An 11,325-nucleotide genomic window follows, 5' to 3' on the forward strand; every position below is an offset into this window, starting at 1 on the left:
TTGCAAGAGGGCATCAGAGGGCAGACATACTGAAACCATACTCACAGAAAACTAGTCAATCTAATCACACTAGGACCACAGCCTTGTCTAACTCAATGAAACTAAGCCATGCCCGTGGGGCAACCCAAGACAGGCGGGACATGGTGGAGAGATCTGACAGAATGTGGTCCACTGGAGAAGGGAATGGCAAACCACTTCAGTATTCTTGCCTTGAGAACCCCATGAACAGTATGAAAAGGCAAAATGATAGGATACTGAAAGAGGAACTCTCCAGGTCAGTAGGTGCCCAATATGCTACTGGAGATCAGTGGAGAAATAACTCCAGAAAGAATGAAGGGATGGAGCCAAAGCAAAAAGAATACCCAGCTGTGGACGTGACTGGTGATAGAAGCAAGGTCCAATGCTGTAAAGAGCAAGATTGCATAGGAACCTGGAATGTCAGGTCCATGAATCAAGGCAAATTGCAAGTGGTCAAACAGGAGATGGCAAGAGTGAATGTCGACATTCTAGGAATCAGCGAACTGAAATGGACTGGAATGGGTGAATTTAACTCAGATGACAATTATATCTACTACTGCGGGCAGGAATCCCTCAGAAGAAATGGAGTAGCCATCATGGTCAATAAAAGAGTCCAAAATGCAGTACTTGGATGCAATCTCAAAAACGACAGAATGATCTCTGTTCGTTTCCAAGGCAAACCATTCAATATCACAGTAATCCAAGTCTGCGCCCCAACCAATAACGCTGAAGAAGCTGAAGTTGAACGATTCCATGAAGACCTACAAGACCTTTTAGAACTAACACCCCAAAAAGATGTCCTTTTCATTATAGGGGACTGGAATGCAAAAGTAGGAAGTCAAGAAACACCTGGAGTAACAGGCAAATGTGGCCTTGGAATACGGAATGAAGCAGGGCAAAAACTAATAGAGTTTTGCCAAGAAAATGCACTGGTCATAGCAAACACCCTCTTCCAACAACACAAGAGAAGACTCTACACATGGACATCACCAGATGGTCAACACCGAAATCAGACTGATTATATTCTTTGCAGCCAAAGATGGAGGAGCTCTATACAATCAACAAAAACAAGACCAGGAGCTGACTGTGGCTCAGACCGTGAACTCCTTATTGCCAAATTCAGACTTAAATTGAACAAAGTAGGGAAGACCACTAGACCATTCAGGTATGCCCTAAATCAAATCCCTTATGATTATACAGTGGAAGTGAGAAATAGATTAAGGGCCTAGATCTGATAGATGGAGTGCCTGATGAACTATGGAATGAGGTTCGTGACATTGTACAGGAGACAAGGATCAAGACCATCCCCATGGAAAAGAAATGCAAAAAAGCAAAATGGCTGTCTGGGGAGGCCTTACAAATAGCTGTGAAAAGAAGAGAAGTGAAAAGCAAAGGAGAAAAGGAAAGATACAAGCATCTGAATGCAGAGTTGCAAAGAATAGCAAGAAGAGATAAGAAAGCCTTCTTCAGCGATCAATGCAAAGAAATAGAGGAAAACAACAGAATGGGAAAGACTAGGGATCTCTTCAAGAAAATCAGAGATACCAAAGGAACATTTCATGCAAAGATAAGCTTGATAAAGGACAGAAATGGTATGGACCTAACAGAAGCAGAAGATATTAAGAAGAGATGGCAGGAATACATAGAAAAACTGTACAAAAAAGATCTTCACAACCCAGATAATCACGATGATGTGATCACTGACCTAGAGCCAGACATCCTGGAATGTGAAGTCAAGTGGGCCTTAGAAAGCATCACTACGAACAATGCTAGTGGAGGTGATGGAATTCCAGTTGAGCTATTCCAAATCCTGAAAGATGATGCTGTGAAAGTGCTACACTCAATATGCCAGCAAATTTGGGAAACTCAGCAGTGGCCACAGGACTGGAAAAGATCAGTTTTCATTCCAATCCCAAAGAAAGGCAATGCCAAAGAATGCTCAAACTACCGCACAATTGCACTCATCTCACACGCTAGTAAAGTAGTGCTCAAAATTCTCCAAGCCAGGCTTCAGCAGTATGTGAACCGTGAACTTCCAGATGTTCAAGCTGGTTTTAGAAAAGGCAGAGGAACCAAAGATCAAATTGCCAACATCCGCTGGATCATCGAAAAAGCAAGAGAGTTCCAGAAAAACATCTATTTCTGCTTTATTGACTATGCCAAAGCCTTTGACTGTATGGATCACAATAAACTGTGGGAAATTCTGCAAGAGATGGGAATACCAGGCCACCTGACCTGCCTCTTGAGAAACCTGTATGCAGATCAGGAAGCAACAGTTAGAACTGGACATGGAACAACAGACTGGTTCCAAGTAGGAAAAGGAGTATGTCAAGGCTGTATATTTAAAAAAAAAAAAAAACTGAACTGAAATGAAACAATAATTCCTCTTGAGTACTCTGATCCTTGGTTTTCCACCTGAAAAATAGGAGTAATGACATATACCTGTGAGGACTCTAGTTACAATTAGAAAAAGGTAAGCAAATGTGATGTGCACAGTACAATCCCTTGCATATTCTAAGAACTTATTAAATGCAGATGTTTTTCTTCACCTTCACCTTTACTTCAGTTCAGTTCAGTCGCTCAGTTGTGTCCGACTCTTTGTGACTCCATGAATAGCAGCACACCAGGCCTCCCTGTCCATCACCAACTCCTGGAGTTCACTCAAACTCATGTGCATTGAGTCGGTGATGCCATCCAGCCATCTCATCTGTCATCCCCTTTTCCTCCTGCCCTCAATCCCTCCCAGCATCAGGGTCTTTTCCAATGAGTCAACACTTTGCATGAGGTGGCCAAAGTACTGGAGTTTCAGCTTTAGCATCAGTCCTTCCAAAGAAAGCCTAGGGCTGATCTCCTTCAGAATGGACTAGTTGGATCTCCTTGCAGTCCAAGGGACTCTCAAGAGTCTTCTCCAACACCACAGTTCAAAAGCATCAATTCTTTGGTGCTCAGCTTTCTTCACAGTCCAACTCTCACATCCATACATGACCACAGGAAAAACCATAGCCTTGACTAGACGGACCTTTGTTGGCAAAGTAATGTCTCTGCTTTTCAATATGCTATCTAGGTTGGTCATAACTTTTCTTCCAAGGAGTAAGCGTCTTTTAATTTCATGTCTGCAATCACCATCTGCAGTGATTTTGGAGCCCCCAAAAATAAAGTCTGACACTGTTTCCCCATCTATTTCCCATGAAGTGATGGGACCGGATGCCATGATCTTCGTTTTCTGAATGTTGAGCTTTAAGCCAACTTTTTCACTCTCCACTTTCACTTTCATCAAGAGGCTTTTTAGTTCCTCTTCACTTTTCTGCCATAAGGGTGGTATCATCTGCATATCTGAGGTTATTGATATTTCTCCCGGCAATCTTGATTCCAGCTTGTGCTTCTTCCAGCCCAGCATTTCTCATGATGTACTCTGCATAGAAGTTAATTAAGCAGGGTGACAATATACAGCCTTGACATACTCCTTTTCCTACTTGGAACCAGTCTGTTGTTCCATGTCCAGTTCTAACTGTTGCTTCCTGATCTGCATACAGGTTTCTCAAGAGGCAGGTCAGGTGGTCTGGTATTCCCATCTCTTGCAGAATTTTCCACAGTTTATTGTGATCCATACAGTCAAAGGCTTTGGCATAGTCAATAAAGCAGAAATAGATGTTTTTCTGGAACTCTCTTGCTTTTTCGATGATCCAGCAGATGTTGGCAATTTGATCTTTGGTTCCTCTGCCTTTTCTAAAACCAGCTTGAACATCTGGAAGTTCACGGTTCGCGTATTGCTGAAGCCTGGCTTGGAGAATTTTGAGCATTACTTTACTAGCGTGTGAAATGAGTGCAATTGTGCGGTAGTTTGAGCATTCTTTGGCATTGCCTTTCTTTGGGATTGGAATGAAAACTGACCTTTTCCAGTCCTGTGGCCACTGCTGAGTTTCCCAAATTTGCTGGCATATTGAGTGTAGCACTTTCACAGCATCATCTTTCAGGATTCGGAATAGCTCAACTGGAATTCCATCACCTCCACTAGCATTGTTCGTAGTGATGCTTTCTAAGGCCCACTTGACTTCACATTCCAGGATGTCTGGCTCTAGGTCAGTGATCACACCATCATGATTATCTGGGTCATGAAGATCTTTTTTGTACAGTTCTTCTGTGTATTCTTGCCATCTCTTCTTAACATCTTATGCTTCTGTTAGGTCCATACCATTTCTGTCCTTTATCGAGCCCATCTTTGCATGAAATGTTCCCTTGGTATCTAAATGCCAGTTTCTCTGTTTTCAGGAAGAAGCATTACCCATCTGATCTAGGTTTGAAAGTCAAGTGTTTCATATCCATCAGTTATTATGAGAACTTCTCTTGGGTAGACCAAGAGGGGAGTCGTCTGGGGCTCCAAGGAGTAGAAAGGAAAAAGATCCAAGAGTGAGTATGGTGGATTTGCAAGAAATTCAATTGCTCCATAGCTAACCCCACTGCCTAACAGCACATCAGATTTCTCTGGGGAAACCAGCTCTTCTTCACTGTGTGTTCTCTGAGAGGGATTCCAGAACAAGCCTCCACTCTGGAAGCCTAAGGACCAGACCCTACATCTCCCTGCTCTGATCAGCCAGTCAGAGCCTGCCTTCCAGGATCTGAATCTTAAACCATCACATTAGAGTGGTGTGAGTAGAGAAGGGAGGTTTCATTGTAGTTGCAACACCGTAAAGGGGTGGCGGTGGCCTCTTGGCCAAGCTGTTTCAATTCTAACAGGGCATTTGTTCCTCGCTTCCTCTGCTTTATCCTGAGCCATCTGGTTTCCGCCCATTCACAAGGCTGGTTGAAGGGCTTCCCATCCATTTCAGGAGCTCCTCCATCCCCCAGCACACAAGCACCCCATAATATCCTCTCACCAAAGCTCCCTTTGCTTAGGATAACCCAGTAAGTTTCTCTCTCTCTTGCAAGAAAGACCCCAGATTACTACAGAGAACCTACTCTCTGTCCTCCAGAAGAGACAGTCTTAGCGAGCCAAGACTAGAAGAAAATCCAAAAGAATAAAGTTCAGGAAGGGGTAATGGAGCCCAGGGTCAGCTGCTAAATAGGACTGGACCCCACAGCCCCACCAGACACTTTGCAGGGGTGAGCTCACAGCTTCCCACTGGAATAGACAATATGATACCTATTTTTCAGAAAAGGAAACTAGACTTCATGAACTTGGGTGTTAACGCCAAGAGCTTGGAAAGCTAGGATTCTAACCAAAATCCCTGTAAGATGTTCTTATGTCCATTTTGACAGCTGAAGGATCCATATTTCCAGATGAAAGGTAACTCAGATCTAGTAAGCAACAGCCAAGTGCCAGGCGCTGCCCTTGAGCAAGTACTTCCCATGTGCTATGTCATTTAATTCAAATAATTCTAGGACTGTTTTTTTCTGTCTCTTCGATCACTCTGATGTTGTTGCTGTGTTTCAAATCTACTCTTTAAATATGGGCATATATAGTACCATAGGGTGTCCAGAGGAAGTTCAAATGGTTCTGTGCTGTTAGGAAACCATCCTGCTAAGAAATGCATGTTGTTGAGTCCACGCATGACATCTTTGGGGCCAGGAGTATAACTTCCATATCGAACATAACATTTATTGAAGGACAAGTCATAAAAGCATGTGAACTGAGAGAGACTGTGCTTAGACTCACCATTAAATGCAGCAATTGTTTAAAAACTTAGACCAACAAAAGAACATTTCGGGGAGAACTGTTCTATCCCCGACATTGTTTGGAATTGTCAGTGCACAGTGGTAATTAAAAAGCCAACTCCAGTTTGAGTCGCTTTTATTAGTTTGCTGAAATTCCCTGCAGACAATGCATCCCCTTCTTGCCTGCTCCCCCAAGCCCCGCCCCGGGCACCTCCTTTCCACTTCACAGATAAGAAAAGTAGGCTCTGGATGGGCTCTGCAGGGGAAGTCACTAGGACAGAGGGGAGGCAGAATCCAAAGCCAAGTGTGTAGGGATGCCAAGGTCGCCCTCTTTCCATAGGTAGCTCAGTGGTAAAGCATCTACCTGCCAGTGCAGGAGAGGAGGGTTCAATCCCTGGATCAGGAAGATCCCCTGGAGAAGGAAATGGCAACCCACTCCAGTATTCTTGCTTGGGAAATCCCATGGGCAGAGGAGCCAGGTGGGTTACAGTCCATGAGGTCGCAAAGAGTCCGAGGCAGCGAGCGACTGAGCACGGAAGTAGGTACTTCCTTCCACTCCGCCCCGCTGCTGCAGGCCTGAAAGCAGAGACTCCTTCCTTCCGGGCAAAGATGAACACCCCGGCCCATGCTCTCTTTGGTACCTTTGAGAGGGGTGCTCGGTGGAATCCTCCCAAGAAGGCACGCTCTTCCTGGAAGGAGGACAAGCTTCAAGATACAGAAACCCAAGAGCTGGGTTCCAGTCCCAGCCCCACCTCGGCGTCCTTTTGAGGGTCCCCTGGAGGTGCTCCTGCGCGCACCCCGTCTCTTCCATGCTTGTGCCACAAGGTCCCAGACTGGAGAGCAAGCGGTGAGTGGTGGCCCCGCGAGGGTCCGAGGGACCGACCGCCTCTGACCTGACCATCCGCATCTGCGTCCCTGCGTCCGCATCGTTCCTCTTCGAGGATTCTCCAGCCTGCCATCTGGAGGGAGAAAGCCGGACCCGGGGCGCCAGGCCAAGAAAAGCGTGGATGCCGGAGCCTCCCGGGAGCCAAGCAGCACCATGTGTCTGAGCATTATCATTTACACTGAGGAAGCGGGTATTTAGAAAACAGGGCTGGTCCCAAGCACGCCATCTGTGGCCAAGCTTTCCCGGCCCACCGCACCATATTGTGGAAGGCGCCAGCGGAAGGAAACAGCGGCCGTGGCGCGCAGTGTTTGTTTGGTTTGGGGCTTTTGTTGTTTTTTTTTGTTTTTTGTTTTTCTAACAAATTCAAATGTGGCTTCCTCACTTCGCGAAGCAGGCTGAATGGCCCCGCAAATCAGAGTCTCTAGAGGGAGAGAAGGACTGAGAAGCACGGGGTGCTCCACCGGCTCGGGGAGGTAGAGAAGCGCCCGCCCTTGGCTCACAGAGGTCTTGGTCTCTGTCGGGCTCTTGGCTAAGGACGACATGTTGAATATGTATACATATTTTATGTGTACATCTAATTTCTATAATCTTCACAACAGACGTAAGTGCTAGATACTCTTCTGTTACTACTCCGTTAGGTAGACATGGAAAGGAGAACCCAGAGAGGTTAACTAACTCGCCTGTGGCCACGCAGCTAGAGGTGGAGCCCAAGCCTGGAAATAAGTTTAATCTGCATCCACCCTGGCCTTCCTCTGGGGTTCTTCCGGCCCTAAGATACACGGAGCTCGTTTCCAGGTCTTTCTGGCAGCGTCCACACCTCACTGAGTCACTCTCTTTGACGTGGTCCTGCTGTATTTTGCTCGGGACACTCATCAAATGTGAAATCATCTTCCTGATGGATTTGTTGTCTTCTGTTGGCCTCACCAGACCATCGGCCCCTGGCAGGCCAGACTGAATTTTTCATCACTGTATTCCCTGTAAATGGGGGTGCAGGGGCCACCCCATTACTCCAGATAGTTTTCCTCATCCGGGTCTGGGTACGTGTGTATGCTCAGTCGCTCAGTCATGTCCAACTCTATGCAACCCCATGGACTGTAGCCCACCAGGCTCCTCTGTCCATGGAATTTTCCAGGCAAGGATATTGGAGTGGGTTGCCATTTCCTATTCCAGGGGATCGTCCTGACCAGGGATCATCCAGGGATCCAACCTGGGTTTCTTTTGTCTTCTGCATTGCAGGCAGATTCTTCACCTCTGAGCCACCATGGAAGCCCCTTTCTTACCTATAAACTGAACACAATACCCATAACACACCTGGGCTTCCTCATCTATAAAATCATATACCTGCCTTCGGGGCTGGGAGGGTTCTTGGTATGGGGGAGGAATTCAAGGGCGGGCGCCCACTCTCACATAGCCCTTGAATGTCCACTCTCCAGGCCCTTGTCACCCTGCATTCACATATGCTGTGTACCTGGCTGTCCCCCACCCCAGGTGGGCAGAGCCATGTCAAAGCTTTTTGCTCCTCAGCACATAACATGTGCTCAAGAAACTACCACTGAATAATGACTAAAGAGCCCTCGTTCCCTCTTCCTTCCCTCCGCCTCAGGTTTCCCATCTGTAACATGACCCACTGGTCTTTAAAGCTCTGTGGGGCTCTGGTACCGTCTGGCCCAGCTCCTCCAGCCCCACAAGAGCCCTGGGCAAGGGTGATGAGAAGACCTGTTAAATAATGCAGGTCCCAAGGGACTGCCTCCCCTGCCCCCCCCACCCCTCCCCACACTTGCCAGGCAGCCACCCTCGGGAGGAGCCAGCCCATTAAAGCACAATTATCTCACCACTGTTAAGTGGCTGCACGAGAAATTGGGTCTGGAGAGTGGCAGGCAGGCTCTGCTTCTGGAGCACATGGTAAAATTTGGTTCAATTAGCAGCGAGGGAACACACATTACCACTATTATTATGTTTTCTTGGCACTCTGGCCCTGTTGCGGGCTGTCTCCTTTCTTTAATTTTTTTTTTTTTTTAAGGAAGGGGAAAAAAAATGCTATTTGGGAAATGAAGCAAAATAAAATGCCAAGAATTAAAAATGCAAATTCATCCAAGATGTTTTCTGCCCAAGACGGCAATGGCCACATGGCTCGATAACATTTTAAATGTTAAAAAATGGGTAATTTTCAGTAAAAATCAAATTTGCCAGAGCCCAAGTTTAAACGAATCCCATATAGCACTCGGGCACCCAGCCAATATTCATGAACAACGAGTCCCTTCAGAAGGTTATGTACTATTAAAATGAGGAGAAAACACAAACTTCACATATGCACCGCTGGTCTTTGGGAATCCGAAAAGCACGGGTGGCTGGGTGTGGATCCAGTCTCGGAGATTTCCCTCCCTGCTCTCGGTTGTCCCATCTGTAAAATGGACGTAAAGAGAACCTAACTTTGGGCTTTTTAAAAAAAGAATATTTACTGTATCTTGATTAATTAATTAATTGGCTGCTCTGGGTCTTAGTTGTAGCACTCAGGATCTTTTTTTTCCTTTTTTTTTTTTAAAGTTGAGGCATTCCAACTCTTAGTTGTAGCACATGGGATCTAGTTCCCTGACCAGGGATCGAACCCCAACCCCTGCATTGGGAATATAGCGTCTTAGCTACAGGACCATCAGGGAAGCCCCTGGGCTATTATTAAGAATAGTAAGACTGTAGTAAACCTCAAATCAGATTTTCTTAATAAACGTTTGAGAAATGGAGTGTTCCTACCACATCAGTAAATAAGCAAGTCACAACCATCAGAGATTCCTGCCCTCCAAAAGTGAATTTCTGAGCCCTGAGGGCACCCAGGAAGGAGAACAATACCTGCGATCTGTCAGCCATTAGGCTTCAGCCACTCCCTGCACTCCGGGTGTGAAGAACTGCAAGATTCCGGTCCCAGACAGCTGAGATACACATGAAAGGAATGATTTCACTGAACCCAGACTCCTGCTTCTCCCCATACAGAGAAAAACACTAAATTCCTTAACTTGAGATATCTGGTTTTCTTAATTCCCAAAAATACCTTTGCTATTCAGACTACCTGCCCCTTGTTGCAAATTTCTATATAACCTGACTCCTCCCCCCACCTCCTGGGAGCAGTTCTCTCAGGGTTACTTGAGATGGTTGGATGGCGTCACCGACTCAATGGACATGAATCTGAGCAAGCTCCAGGAGATGGGGAGGGATAGGGAGGCCTGGCCTGCTGCAGTCCATGGGGTTGCAAAGAGTCGGACACGAATGAGTGACTGAAAAACAGCAATGACAACTTGAGATGCTGCCTCCAGGGTTTAAGTCCTAAAAGTGTAAGTCGCTCAGTCATGTCCGACTCTTTGCGACCCCATAGACTATACAGTCCGTGGAATTCTCCAGCCAGAATACTGGAGTGTGTAGACTATCCCTTCTCCCGCAGATTTTCCCAACCCAGGAGTCAAACTGGGGTCTCCCACACTGCAGGCAGATTCTTTACCAACTGAGCTATGCAGGAGGCCCACTAAGTCCTAAAACTTTCTGCCAAATAAAATAGTTCTCAGCTGCTAGGTTGTGATTATGTGTTTTGAAGTCCACACCTTGAACAAATACCTTGCTAAGCAGAAGCTTCCAAGGACAGAGATGGGAAATCTGAGTTGCACTCCTGCCCGGCCTCAGTGATGACACTGCCCAGGCAGGGGTCTGGATCCTAAGCGATGGTCCGTAAGTGCATTGAGAGACCTAGGGGCTCACCGTGTCCAGTACCCAGCCCCATGGTTCAAAGAACCCCCTCTAGCCAGAGGGACCAGGGCTTAAGACAAAGGCAAACGCCTCCCTCACCGTCTTCCTCATTATTTCGTGGCTCAGTTAGTTCCACCCACTGGGCAGGATGGGGCTGGGAACACTGGTCTTACCAGTGGGCAGGCTTGGACTCCAATCCCCCACTGTCTCATACTGGCCATGGGGTCTTGGTAAAAGCAGTAAATCTCCACAGGCCTCAGTGTCCCCACCTGGAAAATGGGGACCACAATGGACCCACTGTCGATGCTGTTATAAGGATGACTCACAAAGCTTTGAATCCCTGCTTGGCCCATGGTAAGTACTCAAGGTAGGAGGCTGTTTTAGTCAGTGTTAATGTCCTTCCTCAAAGTAACTGCCGCCCTGCTGTCCCTTAGTCCAAGAGGAATCTTGCATCTAACCTAGATTCTCCCCCTTAGATGGCAAACTAGGCGGGGACCATTCCCCAGTTACTGGGTCCTGGTCAGGGTCCAGGGGGAGACAGGACAGGTGCCCCTTCCACCTCCCTCGTGCATGTATGCTAAGTCGCTTCAATCATGTCTGACTCTGTGACCCATGGACTGTAGCCTGCCAGGCTCCTCTGTCCGTGGGATTCTCTGGGCAAGAATACTGGAGTGGGTTGCCATGCCCTCCTCTGGGGATCTTCCTGACCCAGGGATCGAACCCACATCTCTTATGTCTTCTGCATTGGCAGTTTTTTTAGCCCAAAGTCAGATTTGCCCCCTCCTCTGCCTGGAACCTACCGCCCATCATGTCGAATCTTCCAGAGCCAAAACCAGCCCTAACCTCAGCCTTCAAGGTCTTATTTGCTGTGCCCACCACCCTACCCTCCCTCTCCCATGACCCCCTGACCTCCCCTCCCCCACTTTCCCACACCAAACCTATGCCCCTTTGCCAGCACACCAGTCACCACCACCACCTCCCAGCCCTTGTCCTACATCCTGTGCTGGAACTCTCTCCCCCAGCTACCCACAGGGCTCACC

The sequence above is a fragment of the Bos javanicus genome, chromosome 21 (genome assembly GCF_032452875.1).
Source record: "Bos javanicus breed banteng chromosome 21, ARS-OSU_banteng_1.0, whole genome shotgun sequence".
Lineage (NCBI taxonomy): Eukaryota > Metazoa > Chordata > Mammalia > Artiodactyla > Bovidae > Bos > Bos javanicus.